This window comes from Pelecanus crispus, chromosome 5 (assembly GCF_030463565.1).
Source record: "Pelecanus crispus isolate bPelCri1 chromosome 5, bPelCri1.pri, whole genome shotgun sequence".
NCBI classification, from domain to species: Eukaryota; Metazoa; Chordata; class Aves; order Pelecaniformes; family Pelecanidae; genus Pelecanus; species Pelecanus crispus.
In genome coordinates this window covers 39367928-39378054 of record NC_134647.1, presented here as the reverse complement: position 1 = coordinate 39378054, position 10127 = coordinate 39367928, and positions in this window count along the sequence as shown.

The window sequence follows — 10127 nt, the reverse complement described above, 5'->3', positions numbered from 1 at the left end:
GTCCTTCTTTCTAATTTGCTGAAATAGTCCAAAAGAGTCAGAAATATCACTGGGAGAATACAGAAATACAGACAAGCAGGGCAAATCCTTAAGCCTTGCCTTCTTAGGAAACCAGGCCAAGAAGAGTGAATCATATTACTCTGAGTACAGCAGTTGCACCCAAACTATTCGGTTAGCAAGTGGATTAGCTATACCCGAACAAAACTCTTTAATGATCCACGTGCAGCTTGGATCTTCCTTAGATAAAATGAGGTATAAATTCCCCAATGCATTCCACCATTTGGAAAAAGAAAACCCCACTGCACGACTAGCTTCAACACATGTTCTACTGTAAAAGATTCATGCCGTGCCCATGCAGACAGAGCTGAGCCCGTTAATAATTTCAGATGATGGAAGTTTCACATGCCATCCTGCCACCACTTCTGATCTGACTGGGAGACACAGCACCTACACTGGACAGACAGGTTTTCAGGTGTGCTCCAACAACTGTCTCCTCTGTCTGATCAGCTCAGCACAGTGCCTCCAATCCGCTTTTGAAGGCAGCTTTGGGAGCTCCCCTAGGAACTGGGAAAAAGCCTCCATCCACTTGGGACCATCAGAGGGTTGGACTCAAGCCTATAAAATCTCTACATGATGCCCCAACAATTCTCTAAACATAATTCCATCAAAAGGAAAGAAACTTTGAGAATAGGAACTGGAGGCGATGTTTGAAAGCTGCTCTGGCAAGATGGCTCGTTCCAGTGGATGCGCCTTGCCTTGGACTGGGACTTAGCAGACAAATCTCCTTCTTCTGTCTGCAGCTGCCAAGCTGGGGCTCCTCCAACAAGTCATTTGGCTGCTCTCTGCTTTGGTTTTCTCCCATTTCTTTTGCTCTTTTTCCAGCATCTCTGAGGCAGGGTTTCTCATTATTTCTTGGTGTGGCACATCACATAGGGACCCCAGTTAGAGCTTGAATCTGAACATGCTTCTTTTGCATTTGCCATACTGCAAATAGTAACATATTTACAGCACTTTCAAAATGCTCAAAAGCTGCTGAGGAAGAAATCATTACCTAAAAACCCAAATGTACAAATATAAAACTGAAAGCAATGTGAAATTAATACTATGTCTCCAACATTATGCCTTCCAAGTCTTGTGAGAGAATATCTGGGAAAAAAAAAGTCTTTACAGAAGTGCTTCATTTCCCAGACGAAGCAACATCTGAATAATTTCTCCTTTGATTAACCTGTTATCATCATGCTCTGCCACTGATTATTGCCTGTACTTCACAGTCAGGAGGTACTACCATGGCATTGAGATGAGTCTTGGCTGGATTCATAGCCCTCAGGAAGAAGGCAGCATCCCACATCTCACAGACAGCTGCCAGCCCTTTTGCTATTGCAAAACTCCCCTCTTCCTGCCTCTGGCCCGGCCTGCCAGCTCAGTTAGAGGGGGGAAAGCTGGGCAGACAACCCCGCTGCTCCCAGCCAGCACTGCCCAGTCCTAGAAGCTTGCAGGAGACGTGTTCTGTGAAGGTAGGTCACAGGGAACTAGACTGGGGTGGAGTATTATTTGTTATGATGTGGATCACAACCCTGTCCTTTGCCCACATGCAAGCCCACCCTGTATGAACCCTGAGAAGTATGCAGCCCACCAGCAAAGAAGCTGTCACTAGCTCTTTAAAAGGACCATGAACGTGTGAGGTGCTTTACTTAACCACTGCAAAGGTCATTTGCCTGCATGGAAACTGAGTTATAATGAAGTGTACCACGTTTTCTGACCAAGACTGTCAGAGAGCTATTAAAAAGAGCAGGGATCTCCTGGCCATCTATTCTACAGCAGGCCAGGCACCCCAAGAGCCCTGCTAGCTGTTGGGCACATTTTCTTCAGCTCCAGCTAAATCACTGGACATAACCTTTAGATACGACACAGGGCTGGGAGCCTTGCATGGGCACAAATTTAGGGCTGGGAGAAAAGACAACACAGAGAGAAAAATTCAACTGGCAGTTTGTAATGGCCGTGGGAAGGTAAGAAGCTCCATCTTTCAGGAACATACAGAAGGTGGGAAGAAATGCATTTAAAAAAGAAAAAAGCATACTAGGAGTCTCTTCTGACCCTGAAACAGGGAGCTGGAAACCAGGCTGAATTGTGATCTTCTTTAAGTGAACTGGAAGTAACAAAATTCCCCATATCTTTGCTTTCCAGAGGGGCTGAGCACTTTCTGTTTGTCTCATGACAGCATTGGGATGGAAATTCAGGACCCATGATGTGGCCACTGCACAGAATTCTCCTGCCCCCAGAGCTCAGAAAGGAAAGGTGTTAAACTATTCCCACTAATTCAGCATCCAAGCATTTGCAGGTGATACCACTTCAATGTGCTGGGTACCAAAATCCTGTTTGTACATATTTTCCTAGCTCTCCCGATGTCTTGAACCCACTTACCAGACTGCCTGGTTGTATTTATGTCTTTGCTTTTATCCTCCTCATACCACTGTTTCCCATTAGGTTCTTTTTCTCCTTAATTTGAACCCTAATCATGCAACATACAACATACAGTGGACTACACATTCTTGTGGCCCCAGAGACATCATTAGAAGCAGACTTAGCTATCGCTTGCTCTTTAAAATCCCATCTGTAGTGACAGGTTTTCGAAGTGAAGTGAGTTGAGACACCTTGATTTGGAGGATGTTCAGCTTAAAAATCCATGAAAGGATGCCGCAGGTGGGGTTTTTTTATCTTGCTTTTCTGTTTGGGGTTGGGGGTTTTTTGTTTTGTTTTTTTTTAAAGGGGAGAGTGTTCATCACTTTCTGAAAATCCCAAATTGGTCTCTGAAAATCACTTGTGACTACTGAAATCCTTGGCCAATAAATAACAATTACCATCCTCATTACTGAGCAAAGGATGACAGGGAAAGTGGGTCTGCATCAGAGCACACAGAGGGGAAGAGCAACCCTCAGCCACTGAAGCTGCCAACAACACATTCCTCCTGGCAGATGTCGTCTTATCCCAAGAGCTGCCACTGCCACTTTCTGCTGGACTGTTTTCTTCAGCTGTCTAATCCTGAGCTGCAGCAAACACACAGCTCCTCTCCTTCCAGCGAGCAGACAGACCACAAGAGCGAGTGTTCACAACTGTGCTGCGGCTTTGGGTTTCTCCTTCCCTTTGGAGGAATAGGACTGTAGGACAAAACAGACTTGTCAAGTTAATTAGGAATTCAGGAATGTCAGTTTTGAACTCTATTGTGAAGAAAGTAGATCTGCTAAATTAGATGTGCTGGGAGTGGGGGCAAGGGGCTTTTCAGCATTCACCACCCTCAGGTAGAGAAACAAGTGTGCTACCCAGGATTAGCAGCATGCTTGTATTAAATGTTAAAGCCCAGAGCAGACTGAGAGACTTGATTACAGTTCTTCTTTAAATACTGTGAAAATGATTAAAACGCTACACAAAATCCTTGTGGAAATTGAGCGTTTCAGAAAAGGAGATAAAAACTTTGCCTCCATAATGGCAACAAAAGGGAACTGTAAGAAGTAAAAAAAAAGAAAAAAAAAAAAGTGATGCAAAGAGAAGATGGCAGGGACAGCATCCACACTGGAAGCTTCCTTGGGGACATCTCTACAGTGATGCTCTAAAGGATAGTAAGCCCTATCTAATTTTAAAAGAAACTGAGAGTCTCAATTGATTTCAGATCATACAAAGCACAATGGGATAGAGATACTCCCAACTCCAAAAGCAGCGGGCACAAAAATGACATTCCAGCCTCAAACCTCCCAGGCTGGTAACTATGGCATTATTAAATGTACAGCACCCCCCCGCCCCCCACCCCCAAGTTATCCTATCAAAGCTGTGCTAAACTGACATTCAACTCAGGAAGAGGGAAAAGGGAGGTGTTGGCAGGAGGTTGCTAACATTACACCACTTCCCACCCCTTGAGGGACACATCCAACAAGGTGAAGGTGCCACCCATAGCCACAGAGAGATTTCCAAATGTCTTGATTCTCAGATCCCTCAATTATCTCAATATGATTTTATCACAGTAAGAAACCTGTACACTCATTGCAGGGAACAGCGTTGAAACCAGGAGATCATATCTTTTTGTACAGCTGCTATACAAATGCTACGTCCCCCAAAGCTTATTTAATTCTAAGCAATCTCCTTTGCCCCTGCCAACTCACTTAAGCACAATAAGGGAAGAATTAATAAAACATCTTCATCAATCATTATCTGTATGTAACATTCACAAGGACAAATCAAAACACACACATGAAATGGTTTCACAACAGTTTCTGAAGGAAAAGGACTGGCTTGTGTTCACTGCAGCACATACAGTTTCATGTTATTGCTAGTTAAAAATACGCATTCAGCTAAGTTGTTTACTTTAGACATCTACCAGGAAACAAAACCAACTCCATGTGCTCCACAGGGGATCAGCCACAAAACACATCATGGATAAAGAGGAGGCAAAATGAAACATTCACCAGTACCCGCCAGGCAAAAATGCTCCACAGCAGCAGACACCTGGAGACAACGCAGCTACGTGGATCCCATGTCCATAACACAACGCCTGCCAGGGATCGTCCTATTATACTCCCAAGGAGGCTAATGCTACAACAAGGCATCTGAGATTGCAAAGGCAGAGGAAGCTCCTTTGTGATGAAGCCAACTTTATTTCATTTTATCACAGCAGTTGCAAAACACTACTGGAGTTCTGCTCTCTTTGGACAGTACGGGTGCCACAAACTGTTGCTGAAATAGCAGGTAGATACCAGAAACTAGTGTTTCATTTCTACATGACAGATGAAAAGCATGTCTGAATTTTGTAAAAACCACTAAATACCTTCATGGATAATGCTGTTGCGTGAGTATGGGGAAAAAAAAAAAAACCCTACAAAATACACACTTGAATTTCTAAATACTTCAATTTTGTGGAAATGTCTTATATTCTTCAGCAAAAGTCTTCACCAAATCTATTTACTTTGCAAAAGTTTTTCAAAAGATTTGCTTAAAACTAATGATGAACTTGTTATTGCAAAAGTTTTCTGCCAGCTTCCCATTCTGAGACTTAGACAAACCAGGCACGAAATGAAAATACTACATGGTCTACTTGTTAGTCAAGACTGTCCAGATTTTAAGTTGTGAATAGTTATGTTTACCCATCTTTGACAAATCCAGAAACTAAAATTCATTTGCCAAAATGAATGGGTAAAAAACTTAAATGTGACCATTGCCAAACAGAAAGGGTGGCACAACTAATTTAAAGAAGTCATGAGGTTGGACTTTGTGTCGGGCGACTCTTGTGTGGCAGCATCATCTTTCAGGATCTGATCTCCCACCTATTTCAGAGGCTTCAAAACTACAGAAGTGAAGACTTCTTCCACTGGCCTTACCACTGTCATTTAAACTATCCTTGCTACAAACAAACATCCAAATCAGCTTTGGCACTTAGGGTCCAGCGGCACTTGCTATTCCCACTTCTACAATCCAGTGTTTCTCGAGGAGAAAAGCAGAAATAACCTCATAAGCGAAAAGGGTTAAAAGTCACACCTGCACGTACACATGCAGCAGCCCACAGCCAACTGTTACAGTTCTATTGGCTTAACAGAGTTGCTCAGGAGAGATGAGTTTGGGACAAAAATATTTAATAAAAATAACTGAACTACCTTTGAGGGTAACAGTCTTCATAAAGTATGTCATCAGCCTCTTGCTGGCAGCTCTGAAGTCATCTCATATTGCAAAGCAACTGACTGTGACAGAAGTTTAACAAGCAGGAGAAAAACCCTCAGGGCTGGCTATTCAAGCAGAAGTGGCTGAAGTTGAAACCTCAGTAGTATCATACTCTGTAGGTGGACCTCCAAAGCCCTGATTACATGCATCTTATATGAAATAGCAGCTTTAAATGTAGTAGTTAAAAGAGCTGCAGGTGGAGGCAGAGGCAGCTTGCACTGACTGCCAAACACCAGGCACACAAAGCTTTCATAAGGTGTTCAAGGTGCTCAGTCACTCCCTACAGCCAGAGTCCTCCTCAGGGTCCCCTTCAGCCTGACATCCCACCCGACCCTGCAGGATTTCCAGGTCCTGGATCCAGCAGCAGTTTCTGCGAGAGTCACCGTATATCTCCTCCTAACCACCTCTGATCTCATAGGTCACATGAGAGGCAAAATGACATTCTTGAGCATCACCGTGTCACTTGCCTCCCTACAGCTAAATAAGGGGCACAGAAGCAGTGGGCTATTTAAAGAAAGGCAGCATAGCTACTTGACAGATCCTGGAGGAGAGACATTACATGCATATGCATCATTGCTCCCCAAAAACAGGCTTGCACCCATGAGCAGCTTCAAGGGTAGGATTTTGCAGTGCTTTACCGAGATTTGTTTTCACACGCAGAGGGAACACAGAGGCATTACAGGCACAACACAAAAGGCCAAGCTCCATCACAACTAGTTTTAAACAGCTTGGCCAGGTTTATCCAGTGCATCGCTGGCAGTGGTGAGACATTCCTACCTCCTGTAAGAAGCTCCTGGCAGCTCACTGTGTCCTCTGGCCCATTAGACTGCAGCACAACCAGTTGCTGAGCCTCTCCTCTCCCACTAAAAGCATTAATCTAAAACTAAAAGTATTAATCCCACATCATCTTCTTGTGACACTTCTAAAAGGAGGCTCTTCTACCCCTGACTGGCTAGAGGAGTGTGAGGAAACTCTGCCTGGCCCTGCCTGCAGCCTCCTTTGCCTGCTGGTTGGAGGACACCTCTCCAGCCATGGGCCGGGCACTGGGAATGAAAATCCTGCTGGGGTAAGAGGACACAGTGCCATCAGAAATCACCTGTTAATGCTATAGAAGAATGCAAGTCCATAGACAACATCAAGCTGAGCACCATGATGACTGGGAAGCTGGAACAAAGGTGTAGTGTTGAATACAGAGGGGTGCTACAGCTTGGGGTGCCATGAGGAACACCCTGCCACCAGATACGATAGCCTCAAAACTCCAAAGCAAAATGTGAGCTCTACCTTTCCATGCCAATTCTTTACATACAGCCACTTTTACAGGTGGCAATAAACCCATTAAGAAGGTACACAGGCTGCTCAGAAACACTCTCATAGTGATTCATGAGGAAGGAAGAGCTCATCAAATGCTTTACACTCCTTTGTGTCCACTCAGATAACCATGGCACAGATCATAGTCAAGATATTCATGTGGGTCTGTCAGGGCTTAATAAGCCTTGACAATGCTACTTAGACTCTACACAGTCTCCTGAGATATGTACAATGCAATTGATCACATGATAGTGTAGTTATAGCCCTCTCCCCAAAGAGTATCATCTTCATGGACATGATTCAAAATGCGCAAGTATAATCAGAAACTTACATAGGTTCCACAAATCCAAGGTATTTATTGCTAGACGTGGAAATAGCTGAAAAATATCAGTTCTTACAGCTTCATTCTTGCTGGGCTGTCTCAAGGTTTGCATACAACTGAGCTACACTTAAATTCTAACACAACAGCAAGACTCACGCATGCAGTTAGAAAACAGGGTGTCCTGGTGTATCCGACATGTTTTGGCCTGTCTAGGCATTTAACAATATTTAGGCAAATGCAGACTGCATGCTTGGCAGAGCCAGGATTTCAATGACAAGGACAGAAAAATGTATGATCACAGAGAGTGATGCTCACATCTCCAAGCTTTGAATCTTGAAGGCTACACATAGCTCCCATCATCAAGAAGAAGTCTTACTGATGGCCAAAGAGAAAAAGAGGTCTAGATTGTGACAGTGCCAGATTTCTTAAAAGCAGATATGATCTTTGAGTTTTGAGATATTTCAAGCCCAGACCATCCCTAACAGAAATCAGCAAAAGTTAACCCACATCATGTTAAGCCTGGTGATTTGTCCTACCAGCCAGTTTGGCCTTTAGATCCTGGGCTGACTCAAGACCTTCTGGAGCACTTTATGTCAAAAATGAGAGGGAGGAAAAAGTGAAAGAAAAGAGGTTGATGTCCCATATGTCACACTGAAACTCTCCAAGCAATGCAGGTATGTGGGGACTCTATGCCATATACTTAGCTATCCTTTAATGCCCTTTCCAAGTCTGAAGTCACTCCATCTCCTAGTAGATTAAAATTGTACCTGAGAAAGACACTGTTCATTTTAAATGGGCAGTAATTTAACTCCTCTGCTGCACGCTCCAGGGAAAAGAGAAGGGAAAGGCACGGATTCTCTCCAGCTCACGCCCAGGCTGTGGGGCCTTGAACGCACAAGAATCCCAATTGCCCAAAGCAGCACCAAAGGGATTTTATCCTATGTAGTATGAGGTAGTGTGAGAGAGTGTGCAGAGATTAGCATCTTAGGCAGTGCTTAACCTTTACATTTAAAACTACACAGTGCCCCTCCGGGACCATCAGCTAGTGCTTTCCTTGGTAAAGAGTCCTGCCTGGTGCGATTTCATACGCACATTGTGCCTCAACCACAGCCCTTGCCAAAGGAACTGGGCAATAGGAGCCAGGTGCAGCCATGCTCATGCATATTTTGGTTACATTTAGCCAGGCACTTGCATTTCAGAACCTGGTTGCTCAGTGATCTGTAAACTGATGCTTGTGCAGAGGAAACAGGCGCCGAGAAAAGGATTGAAAGCTTTACAGGAGAGTGGAAAGCAAACTGCAAAGAGCACTTGGGTGACACTATTTCCTCCTCAGGGAATGTGGGCATTGGGAAGGTGAGCAGCCTAAACGCGAGCTGAAGGCAGCCCCCAAGTCACCCAGTAAGAGCTGAGAAGCAGGCACACCTTCAGGAGCCACTCCCCGCCTCACTGGCCCTCCTGGGGTGAGGCGGAGATGCTCACAGGCTCTCCGAGGAATGCCTTGTATGTCTTGCTGCCAGTTGCTGGGGGACACTGACATCGTCTGGGACAGAATTAGAAAACCTTGAGCAGGAGGGTAATGCGGCACAAGTGCTAAGTCAGCCGTAGGCTATATGCGGCGCGCCAGTTGGTGCCTTCTTTCCCATACTTCAGGTACTCATTCCTTTGCCTGCACCTTCAGCATAGCTTGACTTCAGCCTACACTACCCTGTGACTACTGTGTGCCTCTGGCTGCATTCAGGCTATCAAGGAGTGAATCCTCCATCCAAAACACACCCATTGTCTCCTTCAAGCTGACAGAGCCCTTATTTGTGCATGGAATCCAACATTTGTGCCACTATATAATACTGTCTCCTGCGTTCATCCATGATTGTCCTATTTCCCACCATCTGCAAATCCCATGGTGCCAGCCCTGACTGTCTGCTGGTCATGTTCTTGCACAGTCACCTCCAGGTCTCCTCCTGTGCTGTGCCCTGCTCCCAGACTGCCTTCCCGAGGACAAGGCACCCTCGTTGGACCAAGACCCCTGAAACATGCTGACCTGGCCATTTGTCAGGCTTGACTCTCTTCTGCACAAGCTTCCACAGCTTATCAGGGTGTCCTGCAGCTGTGAGCATCTTGGATAGAAAATGGCTTTGCTTTTCTGTGCCTTGCACTTTGTGAGTACTGACAAAGCCAAATCATTACCAGGCTAATTAGGCACCCTGTTGCACACAGTCAGCATTACAGCCTGAAGCTGAGATCTTGAGAGAGTTTGCTGGCAGCAGATCCCTGGCTTGTTACTTTAAGCCTGTGGTGAAACGTGCAAGAATCAAACCAGACAAGCAGTCCAGCCAAGTCAGTAATCTCTTTTATGGCCAAAATCAGAAGTTCAAGAGAGAGCACAAGGATCTCTGCAGCATCCTGATGTGGAAAAATGCAGCTAGTCTCTATCAGTTCCAGAACTGCTTAAGGACAGTGAAATGGATTGTATATTCCTTCCAAATTTGTTATGAATTATAGTAACTGATACTCTTGATAACTGCCTAAACGCCCAGTTCCTTTTTGCATCTTAAAGTTCTTGGCCTCAACCAGTCCCCCAGCAACAAGTTTCACAATCTAACTGGTGTTGGAAAAAACATCATTCCCACGTATTAGTTTTGAATTTCACTGAACCTCCCTTGTTTGTGTTCAAAAAGGCTTCTCCAGGAACTTACCTGTACTTCTTGTAACTTTGGATAATGGGATCAATTCGCACTTATGGCCTGAATAAAGTAGGTGGTTGTACCAGGGCACAGCTCCAAACCGTTGCAATCTTTCT